The sequence below is a fragment of the Lolium perenne genome, chromosome 6 (genome assembly GCF_019359855.2).
Source record: "Lolium perenne isolate Kyuss_39 chromosome 6, Kyuss_2.0, whole genome shotgun sequence".
Classification (NCBI taxonomy): Eukaryota; Viridiplantae; Streptophyta; class Magnoliopsida; order Poales; family Poaceae; genus Lolium; species Lolium perenne.
In genome coordinates this window covers 5,044,803-5,062,017 of record NC_067249.2, presented here as the reverse complement: position 1 = coordinate 5,062,017, position 17,215 = coordinate 5,044,803, and the positions used below count along the sequence as shown (strand labels likewise).

The 17,215-nt window shown below is 45.3% G+C and overlaps 1 pseudogene; it reads right to left on the bottom strand.

The window, feature by feature from the left end:
• Window positions 1–1,478: 1,478 nt before the first annotated feature.
• Window positions 1,479–4,786, bottom strand: LOC127310847 (uncharacterized; annotated as a pseudogene).
• Between the last annotated feature and the right edge of the window lie 12,429 nt (window positions 4,787–17,215).

Sequence of the window (17,215 nt, the reverse complement as noted above, 5' to 3'; positions counted from 1 at the left end):
TGACATAGCATGCACGCTGTCACCTTCATGCATATGTAGGAGGAATAGATCACATCAATATTATCATACCAATAGTTAACTTCGCAATCTACAAGAGATCATGATCATAGCATAAACCAAGTACTAACACGGTGCACACACTGTCACCTTTACACACGTGTAGGAGGAATAAAACTACTTTAATAACATTGCTAGAGTAGCACATAGATAGTAGTGATACAAAACTCATATGAATCTCAATCATGTAAAGCAGCTCATGAGATTATTGTATTGAGGTACATGGGAGAGAGATGAACCACATAGCTACAGCGGAGCCCTCAGCCTCGGGGGTGGATTACTCCCTCCTCATCATGGAGGCAGCGATGGCGGTGAAGATGGCGGTGAAGACGGCGGTGGAGATGGCTCCGGGGGCAATTCCCCGTCCCGGCAGGGTGCTGAAACAGAGTTCTGTCCCCCGAGTTGGAGTTTCGCGATGGCGGCGGCGCCCCTGGAGTCTTTCTGGAGTCTCGTCAATTGGTACTGCGTTTTTAGGTCGAAAGGGGTTTTATAGGCGAAGAGGCGGCGCAGGGGGGCACCTGGGGGCGCCACACCCTAGGCCGGCGCGGCCTAGGCCTGGCCCGCGCCGCCATGTGGTGTGGTGGCCGTCTGGCCCCTCTCCGACTCTTCTTCAGTGTTCTGGAGCCTTCCGGAGAAAATAGGAGGTTTGGCGTTGATTTCGTCCAATTCCGAGAATATTGCCCGAACAGCCTTTCTGGAACCAAAAACAGCAGAAAACAGGAACTGGCCTCTCGGCATCTCGTCAATAGGTTAGTTCCGGAAAACGCATAAAAATGATATAAAGTGTGAACAAAACATGTTGGTATTGTCATAAAACAAGCATGGAACATCGGAAATTATAGATACGTTGGAGACGTATCATTCATCCACATGGATGAGGGTTGGGAAATCTCCCGTGGCGGAGCTTCTCAAAGATGTCGTTGGTGCACACGCCCTACGACATCTTCGGAAGCTCCGCCTCGGATTTTTTTTCCTGCAAGCCCGTGAAGGCCTCCATCTCCCGTAACATTGTTGTGGAAAGGGTTGGGAAATCTCCCGTGGCGGAGCTTCTCGAAGATGTCATTGGTGCACACGCCCTACGACATCTTCGGAAGCTTCGCCTCGGAATTTTTTTCCTGCAAGCCCGTGAAAGCCTCCATCTCCCGTAACATTGTTGGGGAAAGGGTTGGGAAATCTCCCGTGGCGGAGTTTCTCGAAGATGTCGTTGGTGCACACGCCCTACGGCATCTTCGGAAACTCCGCCTCGGAAAAATTTCCCAGCAAGCCCGTGAAAGCCTCTATTGAACTAGTAAAAACAAGCCAACCATCTCCACTGTTAATATCTTACATACAGTTACATTATTACACAAAAACAAATGGGAAATTGATTGCCATATTGAGATACACATGTGTGCCATGGACCTTCTTCGTGTATGCCCTTGTTATGATCGCTTCGGCCGTAACCATGGAGCATCTTCATCATTTAACTTGATGCTTGGGTCAATGTTCACTGAGAAGTGCGGAATTTCATCAAACTTATTATAATCTTCTGACATGTCTGTCTTGTCCTCCACTCCCACGATGTTTCTTTTTCCAGAAAGAACTATGTGGCGCTTTGGCTCATCGTATGATGTATTCGTTTCCTTAATTTTCCTTTTTCTTGGTTTGGTAGACATGTCCTTCACATAGAAAACCTGGGCCACATCCTTGGCTAGGACGAATGGTTCGTCTCTATACCCAAGATTGTTGAGATCCACTATTGTCATTCCATACAACTTGTCTACCTGAACCCCACCTCCTGTTATCTTGACCCATTTGCACCTAAACAAAGGGACCTTAAAAGAAGGTCCATAGTCAAGTTCCCATATCTCCTCTATGTAACCATAATAGGTGTCCTTTTGGCCTTTGTTGTTTGTTGCATCAAAGCGGACACCACTGTTTTGGTTGGTGCTCTTTTTATCTTAGGGCGATCGTGTAAAATGTATTCCCATTTATCTCGTACCCTTGGAAAGTCAATACAGTCGAAGATGGTGCCTGGGCCAACAAGTACAACTGATCTCCAACAGTAGTGTCATTCATGAGATGTTTTTGCAACCAACCACCAAAAGTCGACATGTGTTCACGTATAATCCAGTCGTCCGACTGCCCTGGGTTCTGGTAGCGTACAAAATTCTTGTGTACATTGATATACGGAGCCACCAAGGTGGAACTTTGTAGAACTGTGTAGTGTGCTTGAGTGAATGAATGCCCGTCCCTACATATCATTGCTTTCTTTCCTATCGTGCCTTTTCCACTCAGTCTCCCCTCGTGCCGCGATTCAGGAACACCAATCGGCTTAAGGTCAGGAATAAATCAACACAGAACTCAATGACCTCCTCTGTTCCATAGCCCTTGGAGATGCTTCCTTATGGCCTAGCACGATTATGAACATATTTCTTTAAGACTCCCATGAACCTCTCAAAGGGGAACATATTGTGTAGAAACACAGGACCGAGAATGAAAATCTCATCGACCAGGTGAACGAGGAGATGCGTCATAATATTGAAGAAGGATGGTGGGAACACCAGCTCAAAACTAACAAGACATTGGACCACATCATTCTGCAACCTCTGTAGACTTTCTGGATTGATTACCTTCTGAGAAATTGCATTGAGGAATGCACATAGCTTCACAATGGGCACTCGAACATTTTCCGGTAGAAGCCCCCTCAATGCAATCGGAAGCAACTGCGTCATTATCACGTGGCAGTCATGAGACTTCAGGTTCTGGAATTTTTTATCTGCCATATTTATTATTCCCTTTATATTGGAGGAGAAGCCAGACGGGACCTTGATACTATTCAGGCATTCAAAAAAGATTTCCTTCTCTGCTTTTGTAAGAGCGTAGCTGGAGTAATGACGTCCTTTATCTGTCTCATGCAGTTTTTTTTTGGGTCTTTCATACGTTGCTGGTCCTCCCGTGCTTCTGGTGTATCTTTTGTCTTCCCGTACACGCCCAGGAAGCCTAGCAGGTTCACGCAAAGATTCTTCGTCACATGCATGACATTGATTGAAGAGCGGACCTCTAGGACTTTCCAATAGGGTAGCTCCCAAAATATACATTTCTTCTTCCACATGGCCGCGTGTCCGGCAGCGTCATTCGGAACAGACTGTCCGCCAGGACCCTTTCCAAATATTACTTCTAGATCCTTGACCATACCAAAGATATCAGCACCATGACGGTGGGCAGGCTTCTTCCGGTGATCTGCCTCACCGTTGTAATGCTTACCTTTCTTTCTTACGGGATGGGTACGCGTAAGAAATCGACGATGCCCCAGGTACATGACCTTCTTAGATTTATCCAAATATGCACCTGGCGTCTCATCTAAATAGTGCGTGCATGCATTGTATCCCTTGTTTGACTGTCCTGAAATATTACCAAGAGCAGGCCAATCATTGATGGTTACGAAGAGCAGCGCTCGTAGGTCAAATTCCTCCTGCTTGTGCTCGTCCCACATACGTACACCTGTTATGGCCCACAGCTGTAGAAGTTCTTCAACTAATGGCTTCAGGTACACATCAATGTCATTGCCGGGTTGTTTCGGGCCTTGGATGAGCACTGGCATCATAATGAACTTTCGCTTCATGCACAACCAAGGAGGAAGGTTATAGATACAAAGAGTCACATGCCAGGTTCTATGACTGCAGCTCTGCTCTCCAAAAGGATTCATGCCATCAGTACTTAGACCAAACCATAAGTTCCTTGCATCCTCTGCAAAGTACGGGAACTTTCTATCGATTTTTCTCCACTGGGACCCATCAGCGGGGTGCCTAATCATCTCGTCTTTCTTACGGTCTGCTTTGTGCCATCGCAACAACCTGGTGTGCTCTTTATTTTTGAACAAATGTTTCAGCCGTGGTATCATAGGAGCATACCACATAACCTTGGCAGGAACCCTCTTCCTGGGGCGCTCACCCTCAATATCACCTGGGTCATCTTGTATGATCTTATACCGCAGTGCAGTGCACACCGGACATGCATCTAAATTCTCATACTCGCCGTGGTAGAGGATGCAGTCATTAATGCATGCATGTATCTTCTGCACATCTAATCCTAGAGGGCAGACAACCTTCTTCGCTTCGTACGTATTGGCGGGCAATTCGTTACCACTTGGAAGCTGTTTCTTAATTATTTTCAGCAACTTTTCAAACCCCGAGTCAGTCACACCATTCTCTGCCTTCCATTGCAACAATTCAAGTGTGCTACCTAGCTTTTTCTGGCCATCTTCGCAAGTTGGGTACAACAATTTGTTGTGATCCTCTAACATCTTGTCGAAGTTCAACCTTTCCTTTTCAGTTTCACATTCTCTCCTTGCATCAGCAATGGCCCGACCAAGATCATCAGTAGGCTCATCTGATGCCTCTTGATCTTCTGCTTCATTGTCTTCATTGTTATCTTCTGATGGAAAACAATCCCCCTATGCAGTATCACCGTATTCAGCGAACATGGGATAGTTGTCATCGTCCTCTTCTTCTTCGTTGTCTTCCATGATAACCCCTTTTTCTCCGTGCTTGGTCCAACAATTGTAGTGGGGCATGAAACCGGACCGCAGCAGGTGGGTGTGAATGGTCCTCGAGGAAGAGTAATTTATGACATTCTGACAGTTAACACATGGACAATACATAAAACCACCCCGTTTGTTTTCCTCAGCCACATTGATAAAATTTTGCAGGCCCGAAGTGAACTCGTGAAGGCGTCGGTCACCGTACATCCATTGCCGATTCATCTGCATGATATAATTAAGCTTATTAAAAAACTATTACGGAACATCATGATTAGTGAAGCGATGTATATATATACACATGTATTTTATCAATGACAGATGAAAGGATAAATTAAGTTGTTAACCTCGTTGGAGAAGGAAAAAGACAGTTAAATGTGGCTTGTTTTCTGTGAACTCAAGTAGCAAAAGCTCTTAGGCATTTCATCAAACACCTCTTATGCATATGAAGAGAGCAAAGCAACATACACCTCTCTCGTGCTAAGAAGTGGAAAATGCTAAGTGTGGCTCAAACTTGGGCAGGGCAAGGGTATATATAGACAGATGGGCACGTGGTCCCGGTTGGTAAGAAAAATCGGGACCAAAGGGTAGACCTTTGGTCCCGGTTGGTGATACCAACCGGGACTAAAAGGGGTCGGGGCCTGACACGCCCTGACGCGCCCTGCTGCACCCCCTTTAGTCCCGGTTTGTATTACAAACCGGGACTAAAGGCCCCAAACGAACCGGGACCAGAGGGTGGCGTCGCTCTGCGCCAAACAAACCGGGACCAATGCCTCCCACTGGTCCCGGTTTGCTTTAAAACCGGGACTAAAGCTCCCAGGGGCTTTGGACGAAAGGCCTGTTTTCTACTAGTGGCCACTATATTAAAAAGAATGGGTGAAAAAGGATCACCTTGTCTTAAACCCTTCCTTGTTTGAAAATTATGACCAATATCATCATTGACCCTAATTCCAACGCTACCCCCTTGAACAAAATGTTTGATAAAATCACACCATTTAGGGTCAAACCCTTTCATTATCGACACCTGTTGAAGGAAAGGCCATTTGACTTTATCATATGCCTTTTCAAAATCAATCTTGAAAAGAACGCCGTCCAATTTTTTTCGATTAATTTCGTGAATTGCTTCATGCAAGACCACTACTCCCTCAAGGATATGTCGACCTGGCATGAAGGCTATTTGGGTGGGTTTAATAACCTGATGAATTAAACCAGAAGTGTGTACTGTAGCTACTTTAGTAAATATTTTGAAACTCACATTAAGGAGGCAAACCGGTCGGTATTGTTGAATTTGGACTACGTTTTCCTTTTTTGGCAAAAGCGTAATGACATCGAAATTGATTTTATAAAGAGGCAACTCGCCACCATGAAATTGTGTGAACAACGCCATCAGATCAGTCTTGATTACATTCCAAAATTGTTAATAAAACTCCACCAGAAAACCATCGGGTCTGGGGGAGTTGTTTCGTTCCATCTGAGAGATAGCCTCAAAGACTTCCTCCTCAGTAAAAGGTGATGTGAGAAAAATGTTTTCGTCTTGTGACAACTGTGGAATATCCGTCACACGCTCCTCCATCAAGGAAAAGGAGTTATGCTCAGGTGCCCCAAACAATTGTTTGTAGAATTCGGTTATGTAGGTTTTTAAATTCTCATCCCCAACTATAGTTCCTTCTTCCTGCTCCCACTGGAAAATTATTTTCTTCCTATGCTTGACATTCGCAATTAGGTGAAAGTACTTCGTATTATTATCCCCTTTCTAAATATTCTTAACTTTCGCACGCTGAGCCCATTTTTGCTCCTCATCACGCCGCAATTTATTAAGACATTCATGTGCACATTTTAATTCTTCCCTTTCTAAATTTGACAGTGGATTAGATTCAGCATGTATATCTAAAGTATCAATGATACTTAAAAGACGCTCTTTTTCCTTTTTATATTTTCCACTTAAATTTTTTGCCCAACCTCTCAGATAACGTCTTAAGTGTCTAATCTTATTTTGCCAAGTTTGAATGGGTGAGGTCCCCTGGGCCACGGATGCCCATTCAGTAGAAACCATTTCATAAAACCCGTCTTGTTGAAACCAAGCAAGCTCGAATGAAAATTTAGATTTATTACCCCGATGTGCATGTTGTCCGAAATCAATTAACAAAGGTGTATGATCCGAACCAGCTCGTGTGAGTGCCCGCACATTGACTAGAGGAAATTTTTGTTCCCACTCAACACTCGCCAAAACTCTATCTAATTTCTCATAAGTTGGATTTTCTCTCCTACTGGACCATGTAAATTGTCTCCCAGAAAGAGCAAGCTCTCTTAGGTTCAAATTTTCAATGATTGCATTAAACACAAAAGGCCAGTGAGGATTGAAATTATTATTGCTTTTATCCTCTCTTCTTCGCAAAATATTGAAATCTCCTGCTAATAGCATTGGTAAAGTCTCAACCTCACAAAAACGAACTAACTCAGACAAAAACTCAGCTTTATGGTTGTCCTGGGCAGCACCATACACAGGGACTAAAATCCACTCAAAACCATCTAGTTTAGATTTAATATGGAGTTTTACACAGAAATCACCATTGTCTACCTTTTGAACTAAAAGAGTTTGAGTGTTAATTCCTACAAGGATACCCCCTGATCGACCATGCGGTGGCAAACAGAACCAAGCAAAGTTCTGACCCGCAGCCAAGTTAGACAAGAATGGAATCGTAAAATTCGAGCGTCCAGTCTCCAATAGCGCAATAAAATCTAAACGGTGATCTCTAATCGCCTCTTTAACAAAAAGATGCTTCCCCGGATCACGAAATCCTTCACTGTTCCACGTCAATCCCCTTAAACCCTCCATGAAAATTTAAGTTTTTTTTAAGCCTTAGTCTGTCGCTTCTCCTAACTTTAGTCTTGTCATAAGACCTTTTTTACGTTGACATTTAGTTTCCCGGCGGGGAATCAGAAGTTGTGAAGGATCATCACCAAAAAACTGATCATCCTCGTCTAAGTCTTCACAAAGATTTGAAGCACGGCTGACCACTAAACAAGTAGGTATTTTTTCCGTATCCTCATTCGCATAGCTAGTACTAACATTTATAAAAGTTACCATTCTTTGTTTTTCAATGTCCTTAATTAATCTAGCCGGCCGTAATCTATCATCCAGGTTAATTCCCATAGAAACCCCAATAGTCACTAGTGGAAAACAGGCCTTTTGATCCGGGTGGTTAGGGCCTTTTGTCGCGGGCGGCCAGCCGCGACAAGCAAGGCGCGATAAAAGGGAGGCCTTTTATCCCGGGTCGCTTATGACCCGCGACATAAGGTCCACCACGTGGCAGCCGCGGGGCGCGCAGGGCACAGGCCCTTTTGTCGCGGGCGGTATTACCACCCGCGACAAAAGGCCCTCTACGTGGTGCACGCACAACGCTTCTGCTTTAGGGTTTGAGGGGTGCAGCACCCCTCCCCCCCCCGCCACCGACCGCCTGTTATTTCATTTTTTTCGTTCGAAAATAAAAGTTGCATATATTTGTACGCTACTAGAAGTTGTACACATTCATTCATTATATATATATATATAGATCGATCAAACAAATATTGGAAGCAGAAGTCGATTCCCCTTACACATATTCGTAGGTTCCCTACATATATATATACATGGAGCTCACGATCGACAAACGGTACTAACGACCGTCTATTTGGAGGTAGAACAACTATTTGGACTAAACAAGCCTTTGTTGTTTATTACTTCTCTAACCAAAAGTCCCGCCAGTTCCTCCGCGATTCCTAGTGCGTGTTCCTTTGGTTGGAGTCTGTCCCGCATGAAGTCGACCTATATACGAAAATGAGATGAGTATGACTATATCAGTCTTGATAACGAAATATTGATGATAATAAATAAAGTTGTGAATGTTATTGCTTACGTCGAATTTATTTTTGTTCTGCTTCTCAGTGGTTAACATGCGAATGGACTCGCAAACGTAGTATCCACATAGATTCGTCCCTTGTGGCTGCTGGGGGCACGCTACAGGAGTAAATGTTAGCTTCTTTGCAAAGGTAATGTCCTTATGAACATTCTTCAAAGCTTGCCAAGCCCTGCCAGGCAAAAGAATGATTGAATGAGTGGATAATTAATTGATATCTCACGAAAGATAAAGCGCGGCGATGAAGGAAATTACACTTGGAGCAACTTCTGCAAGTCCTGGAACCCGTCCAGGCCTCTACTCAGTGGGTCTTTTACTTCAACTAATCCCTTATCAGGTTGAATGTCTAGTAGAATCCAGTGGAAGCTGCACATGTTATGCATATACGTCAGGAATTACACTTAACATCGAGTAAGAAAAATTGAATGTGCATAAAAGATCATTAAGACTCTCACTCGTAGTTGTAAGGAAACAATATTGAATCACAGAAATATTGCTGCCCCAAAAACCTTAGTAGGTTTCCCCCCGTTTCTTCGCGTTTATGCTTCACCGTTTCAACATGTATTTTATCTGGGTCAACAAACCCAACATTGATAATATTATTACTTTTGCATTCACTGATCTTCAGTCTGCATAAGAGAACCCATAAGATATAATGAGTATATATATGCAATGAAAACGAACATGAACTGAATGAAAATGAACTTATATGTAGTTAACAACTTACAAGCAATAGCAACTCATGAGAGATTTGTCGAGGGCTTCTAGATTGAATAACTGCCAGAGTTCATTCATCTCAATATGGATCTCCTCCTTTCGGTAGTAATATTCCCATGGTATACTCGCCACGATGTACATTTTCTTCTCCTTGCATGCATCAAGGTACCACTGATGCAAATTCCGCATATGTGTTGGCAGTTTATGCAGCTGCTCTCTGCTGACCAAGTCGGCCCCATAGACAAATTTAGGAGCTATATCAGCAGTGGGTATTGCAGCATCTGATGCAGACAGCAATTCCTCCACGGTAACTGAACAAGCAGCCGCTAGCCTTGCAGCTTCTTCCATATCGATACCACCATGATGTTCCTGGTACAGCTTGGGAACATTAAGCACTTTGAGTGCTGGGATCGATTGTTTGGGCTGAGCACCGAGGAGGGGAACTTCCTTTCTCTTTTTGCCTTTTGTCGTTTGCTTGGCCTTGAGGGGTGCACTTGTTGAACTTGATGTTTTCTCAGCTGCACTTCTAGCTGATGATTTGCTCGTGCCAGCAATGTCCTTCTCCTTAGCCTTTTCATCCTTCTTTTGGTCAATTACCTTCGCAAGAGTGCGTGTATAGTCATCCTTCTTCTCGTGTAACTCATACTGCGATGGTGTGTTCAGAAAACTAGTAGCATATTCTATTTGCCTCTCTGTGTATGGCTCTGGAGCTGGAGGTTTTGGCTTATGGAAATGATCATAGTTGTGTTTCGCAACAGCGGCCGCATTTTCCTCGACAGTAAGATCCCAAGGACGGGGGGGAGGAACCTTTGGTACTTTTGGGAGGGGCGACCTCTTGCGGACAGGACTCTTGAAACGCTTCCGGCTGGGTGCATTCCGAGTCTTAGTGGGCGGAGGCGGCGGCGCTGGAGATGGAGATGGACTACCGATGTCGTGGTCGACGTCGTACCCACGGGGTGATGGTGGCGACATGTGATCAGTAGGAGGAGGTGATGGTGGCCTGCGATCACCTGGAGGAGGTGATGGTGACCTGCTGGGACGACCGGTACTAGGTGCTACCCAGCCTGGCAGCCTGATGTTCTTCTTTTCCCAGAGAATGATTTCTCCCAGCACCTCTCTGAGTGTAAGCCCCCCATCACCTCCAGGGATATCGAGCTCCAATGTCTCCCACGACGGGACAACTGAATCCACCCCGACACGAGCATAGCCAGCTGGAATCGGATTGCCATGCCATGTTGCCGGCTCACCTTCAGGTCCAAATGCCGGTAAGACATAGCCGACCGCCACCTTAACAGAAACCTTCCTGAACACCTCATGGAGATCACAAGGTGTTTGCTCCTTGATTCCATCCAAGGGGTCGCCAGGACCGGCATCTATCATCATCCGTGTAGGAGGGGCCTCCGAGTCGGCCACGCTGCTGTCTCGTCGCTGAGATATTTCAGCGGTATTATCTGGCGGGCGCTGTCCTTTTAGTTCATTTATCTCCCGCTGCTGCTGCTGAAGCTCCCGCTGCTGCTGGTCAAGTCAGCGTTGGAACTCGGCCATCCGGTCATTCTGCACCTCCAGCTGGTGTTGTTTAGCTCTCGCTCGGCTTCTATAAGTCTCCGCGTCGGCCGGAAACCCAAGCGACCACGGAACACTAGGGCCGAAGCCTCTTGTTCGTCCTCCCTTCTCAGGATTACCGAGGACAAGCGTCAGCAAGTCTTTCTCTCTATCGGGAGCAAACTTTAGTTTTCCCGCCTTTATATCTGTCGTCACTTCAATCCATTTTTGCCTGGGTACCCTAACCCTGGTGTCACTTTCAACAAAGTTCCCTGTCTTCATGTCATACTCACAGCCATGCGCGAGGAACCAATTTCGAGCCCTTGTGTCCCATCCTTCTCGCGTGGGTTCTGGAGTGATCCCGTTCAGCTCCATCTCAGCCTCTTGTGCATCCCACTTAGGCATGGCTCTTCCGTAGCCCCCTCGCCCCGTATGATGGTGATATTTCTTCTCGCTTGCATTCTTCTTGTTTTTCGCTGACAGGTTCACAGCCTCCTCTGATTCTTTGTACCTCACAAATTCTTCCTAGTTATGCTCCTGCTTCGCTAGGTAGTTCTCGAATAATGGAGGCTTCTTGTCTTTCTTATAATTTTTCCATAACCGGTTCTTATACGCCCGGAAAAGTTCCCCCATCTTCTTAAGAGCCCATTTCTTCACTAGCGCTCGCTGCTTAGCATTCTCAGACTCCGATCCCAAATCTGGCAAAGTGAAATGTGCCATGAGGTCTCTGAAAAGTGTGTCTTTGTACCTATCGGCAACCTGATTTTCGGACACATTCTTCGTCTTGTTCCATTCTCTGACAGTGATCGGGATACGATCTCTAACCACAACTCCGCACTGATTTTTGAACTTCACTCCGACAATCTCGGGTACCACCGGTTGGCCTTCCGGTGATATAGCTTCAATTGTGAAGTGGTCTTTCTTGGTCAACTTCTTTGCCGGGCCTCGTTTCTCTATCTTATCTTCGGAGGCCTAAGAGAATACATATAGAATTGCATTAATGCCTCTATACTAATGCCTCAATACATATGTACATATAGAATTCCATTAATACCTCGTCACCGGAGCCGTCGTCGGCTTCTCCGTCACCGGAGCCGTCGGCTTCTCCGTCACCGGCTCCGTCGGCTTCTCCATCACCGGAGCCGTCGGCTTCTCCATGACCGGAGCCGCGGGCTTCTCCATCACCGGAGTCGGCTCGGTCGGCTTCTGTACCATCGCGGATCATGTCCGCGAATATGTCTTCCTGTTCCAAGTCCCGTTCGAATTGATCCATTGTTTCTGCAAAAGAATTAAATCGATAAGTAAATGTTCAAACACAAACCAAACCCTAACCCTAATCAAACACAAACCAAACCCTAACCCTAATCGGCGACACGTGTTTGCGAGAGGGAGAGGGGTGTCGGCGACGCGTGTTTGCGAGAGGGAGAGGGTCTCGGCGGCGCGTGTTTGCGAGAGGGAGAGGGGTGTCGGCGCGTGTTTGCGAGATGGAGAGTGCGCGTGTTTGCGAGAGGGAGAGGGTGTCGGCGGCGCGTGTTTGCGAGAGGGAGAGGGGTGTCGGCGCGTGTTTGCGAGAGGGAGAGGGCGCGTGTTTGCGAGAGGGAGAGTGCGCGTGTTTGCGAGAGGGAGAGGGTGTCGGCGGCGCGTGTTTGCGAGAGGGAGAGGGGTGTCGGCGCGTGTTTGCGAGCGGGAGAGGGCGCGTGTTTGCGAGAGGGGGAGGGTGTCGGCGACGGGTTTTTGCGAGGGGGGAGGGAGTCGACGTCAGTTGTTTGCGAGAGGGGTCTCGGCGGGTGTTTGCGAGAGGGGTGTGTTTGCGAGAGGGGTGTCGGCGGTTACAACAAAATTTAAACTACCAATTTGAACTAACTAATTACATTTAACAAAAATAAACTAACTAATTACAACAAAATACTTACAAAATTTAAACTACAAATTTGAACTAACTAATTACAACAAAAATAAACTAACTAATTACAACAAAATACTTACAAAAATAAACTAACTAATTACATACTAAAATGTCTATATACAACAAAATTTAAACTAACTAATTACTACTAATTATCTAACTAATTACTACTAATTACTACTTACAAATATAAACTAACTAATTACTACTAATTATCTAACTAAGAAAAAAAAATTAAAAAAAAAGAGGGCCGGCCGGGGGCGCCGGCGCCGGCGCCTGCGCACATGGCGGTTTGTACCTGCGGAGGGGGCGCGGCGGCGGGGCCGGCACGGGCACTGGCGGCGGCGGGGGCGCGCGGCACGGCGGCAATCGACGGCGCGCGGCAGAGGAAATCGACGGCGGCGCAGGGCGCGCGCGGCAGAGGAGCTCGAGGAGGCCTACGGCGGCGACGGCGCGGCAGAGGAGATCGACGGCGGCGACGGCGCGGCAGATCGACGGCGGCGATGGCGGCACGGAAAAATCCGGCAGCCTGGCGGCGTGATTTTGGCTAAGTGCTGGCCTCCGGGTGTCGCGGGTGGGGGCTCCGCCCGCGGGGTTAGGTATTTATACCTAACCCCTTTTGTCGCGGAGTGGTGGCACGACCCGTGATAAAGGCCCCCTTTTATCGCGGGTCGTGCCACCACCCGCGACAAAAGGGGGGTCCTTTTATCGCGGGCCGTGGCTCGACCCGCGACAAAAGGGGGTGGGAGGGGGAGGCGGCCGATCCGCGTGAAGCGCATCCAACGGCTCCGGCCGTTTGAATCCAACGGCCTGGAGCCGTTGGACGCGGATCAGGCCTGCAACCGTTTTTGTTTTTCTGTTTTTTTCTGTTTTTTGTTTTTCTGTTTTTTTTTAATAAAAACTATTATTTCAATAACTTTTAAATGGTAACTCAAAAAGAAAAGTTTTATATATGAAAATTGATCAGAAAAATCCAATGAACATGAATATGACATCCATATAACTATTTGCATCTCGCATCATATAAAACGCATCATATCCACTCGTGTCGCGTCCCCATGCCACGTGTCGCCACCTCTTCCACGTGCCTCGCCCCGCCGACGCCGGCGTGCGACGTGTAGCCACCGCTGACACGTGCCTTGATACGTCCAATTTGCATCACTATTTTATATCATAATTTGCTGTTATTCATTGATATATTTCATATTGGGACACAATACTTATGTTATTTCATCTATTTTGCATGTTTCATCATTATTGGAGGATCGAACACCGGAGCCAGGATTCTGCTGGAAAAAGCACCGTCAGAACGCCATATTTCGGAAGATCAACTCTGGAAGGAAATTATACCAAAAATCCTATTTTTCAAGATGACGAAGGAAGCCAGAAGGAGGAGCCAGGAGGAGCCAGGGTGGGCCCACACCCTAGGGCGGCGCGGCCCTGGCCCTGGCCGCGCCGGCCTGTGGTGTGGAGGGCCCACGACCCCTTTCGCCTCCTTTTCTTCGCCAAACCCTTCGTCCCGAAGACCTAAGCCACAGAGGGTACCTCGCGAAGAGTTACAGCCGCCTCTGCGGGGCGGAGAACACCAGAGAGAAAAGAGCTCTCCGGCGGGCAGGAATCCGCCGGGGAAATTCCCTCCGGGAGGGGGAAATCGACGCCATCGTCACCGTCATCGAGCTGGACATCATCGCCATCACCATCATCATCATCTTCACCATCATCACCGCCGTCATCACCGCTGGACACCGTCACCGCCATAGCAATTTGGGTTTGATCTTGATTGTTTGATAGGGGAAACTCTCCCGGTATCGATTTCTACTTGTTGTTGATGCTATTGAGTGAAACCATTGAACCAAGTTTATGTTCAGATTGTTATTCATCATCATATCACCTCTGATCATGTTCCGTATGATGTCTTGTGAGTAGTTCGTTTAGTTCTTGAGGACATGGGTGAAGTCTAAATGTTAGTAGTGAACTATGGTTGAGTAATATTCAATGGTGTGATATTTAAGTTGTGGTGTTATTCTTCTAGTGGTGTCATGTGAACGTCGACTACATGACACTTCACCATTTATGGGCCTAGGGGAATGCATCTTGTACTCGTTTGCCAATTGCGGGGTTGCCGGAGTGACAGAAACCTAAACCCCGCTGGTATATCGATGCGGGGAGGGATCGCAGGATCTCAGAGTTTAAGGCTGTGGTTAGATTTATTCTTAATTACTTTCTTGTAGTTGCGGATTCTTGCAAGGGGTATAATCACAAGTATGTATTAGTCCTAGGAAGGGCGGTACATTAGCATAGGTTCACCCACACAACACTTATCACAACAATGAAGATTATTTAGCCGTATGTAGCGAAAGCACTAGACTAAAATCCTGTGTGTCCTCAAGAACGTTTGGTCATTATAAGTAAACAAACCGGCTTGTCCTTTGTGCTAAAAAGGATTGGGCCACTCGCTGCAATTATTACTCTCGCACTTTACATACTCGTACATTATTCAACTGTTACATCAAACCCCCCTGAATACTTGTCTGTGAGCATTTACAGTGAATCCTTCATCGAAACTGCTTGTCAACACCTTCTGCTCCTCGTTGGGATCGACATTCTTACTTATCGAAGATACTACGATACACCCCCTATACTTGTGGGTCATCAAGACTATTTTCTGGCGCCGTTGCCGGGGAGTGAAGCGCTATTGGTAAGTGGAATTGGTAAGGAAAACCTTTACTGTTGTGCTGATTTTATTTCTGCCTGCTGCTATAAGTCATTATGGAGAGATCTTCTCTTCAATTTCTATTTGGGAAATCTACTACTACTGCAACGGTAGTGGATGAAGCGCCAGGTGAGGAAGTAATACCATATAAAATACCTATGAAAATTATTGAACGTGTTATGGATAACCGCTATGAAGGGGATGGAACTGTCCATCCCGGTGATCATTTACTGTTTTTGCATGAATTATGCGGGTTATTGAAATGTGCAGGTATTGCTATGGATGAAGTGAGGAAGAAACTATTCTCTTTATCGCTGTCTGGTAAAGCGGCGCATTGGTATAAATTACTGGATAATGGGGATTCTCTTGAATGGAATGATATTGTGCCCCGGTTTTATTCTAAGTTCTATCCTCCAAGTGAAATTCATAAGGATCGGAATCGCATATATAATTTTTGGCCTCATGATGGAGAGAGTATTGCCCAAGCTTGGGGGAGATTGAAGTCTTTAATGCTCAAATGCCCCATTCATGAGCTTCCTGGTAATGTTATTATTGATAATTTCTATGCAAGACTTTCTTTTGAAGACAAGACCTTGCTGGATACTTCTTGTTCTGGATCATTCACGCGTAATAAGGAAGAGTTTAAAAGGGACCTCCTTAATCGGATCCAGGAAAATACTGAAGGATGGGAGATCGACAAAGATAGAGAATCAGGTATAAATTATGATTACAAATGCATTGAAGTTTTTATGGATACTGATAAATTTCGTAATATGAGTGCTACATATGGTCTTGATTCTCAAGTTGCTGTAAATCTTTTTAAAGCTTTTGCCTCTCATTATGAATTGCCAAAGAAGAATTTTGATAAGTATCATGAACCGTATAAAGATAATATTGGTTCATCTATTAATAAATGCGTTGTAGTTGAAACTGCTGATCGTGTTATTCCTGAAGCTTATATTGAAAAAACTCCTTTCCCTGCTAAAATGAAAGAGTACTCTGTTATAAATAGTGCGGTTCATAAAAGTGAAAAGAAACCTGTAGAACCTGAAGAACAAATAAAAGTTGAACCTGCTGTTGCAATAGTTAAAGATCTTGTGACTGAAAATGTGGAGGATGGTCATATTATTTTCTGTGAAGATGCTTCTAATATTGTCTCACATCCTAATAAACCCAAACAAGCTAGTGTTCCTATGCTATCTGTTAAAATTGGTGATCATTGTTATTATGGATTATGTGATATTGGTGCAAGTGTTAGTGCTATTCCGTATGAGCTTTACACGGAGATTATGCACGAAATTGATTCTTGTGAACTTGAAGATATTGATGTGGTTATTCAGCTGGCTAATAGAGAAACTATTTCTCCAATTGGTATTGTTCGAGATGTGGAAGTTTTATGCGGTAAGATTAAATATCCTGCTGACTTTTTGGTACTTGGTTCTGCTGCTAGTGATTATTGTCCTATTATTTTTGGTAGACCTTTTCTAAATACTTGTGGAGCTATTATAGATTGCAAGAAAGAGAAAATTTTGACTAAATTTGCTGGCGAATCTTATGAGTTTAACTTCTCTAAATTTACTAAAACTCCTTATAAAGCTGATTTGCCTAGTAATGATTTTAAAATGGAGCAATGTGCATCTATTGTTCTTGTTCCTAATAATCCTTTGCAGCAACATTTGGAGGATAGCGAGAGCGAAATTTTTAGGAAAGAAAGAGATGAGCTTGAGGAAATTTTTCTTCGCCAACCTATTCTCAAGCATGATTTACCGGTGGAAGATTTGGGTACAACACCGCCACCAAAGGAAGATCCTGTTTTTGATTTAAAGCCTTTACCTGATAATCTTAAATATGCTCATATTGATGAT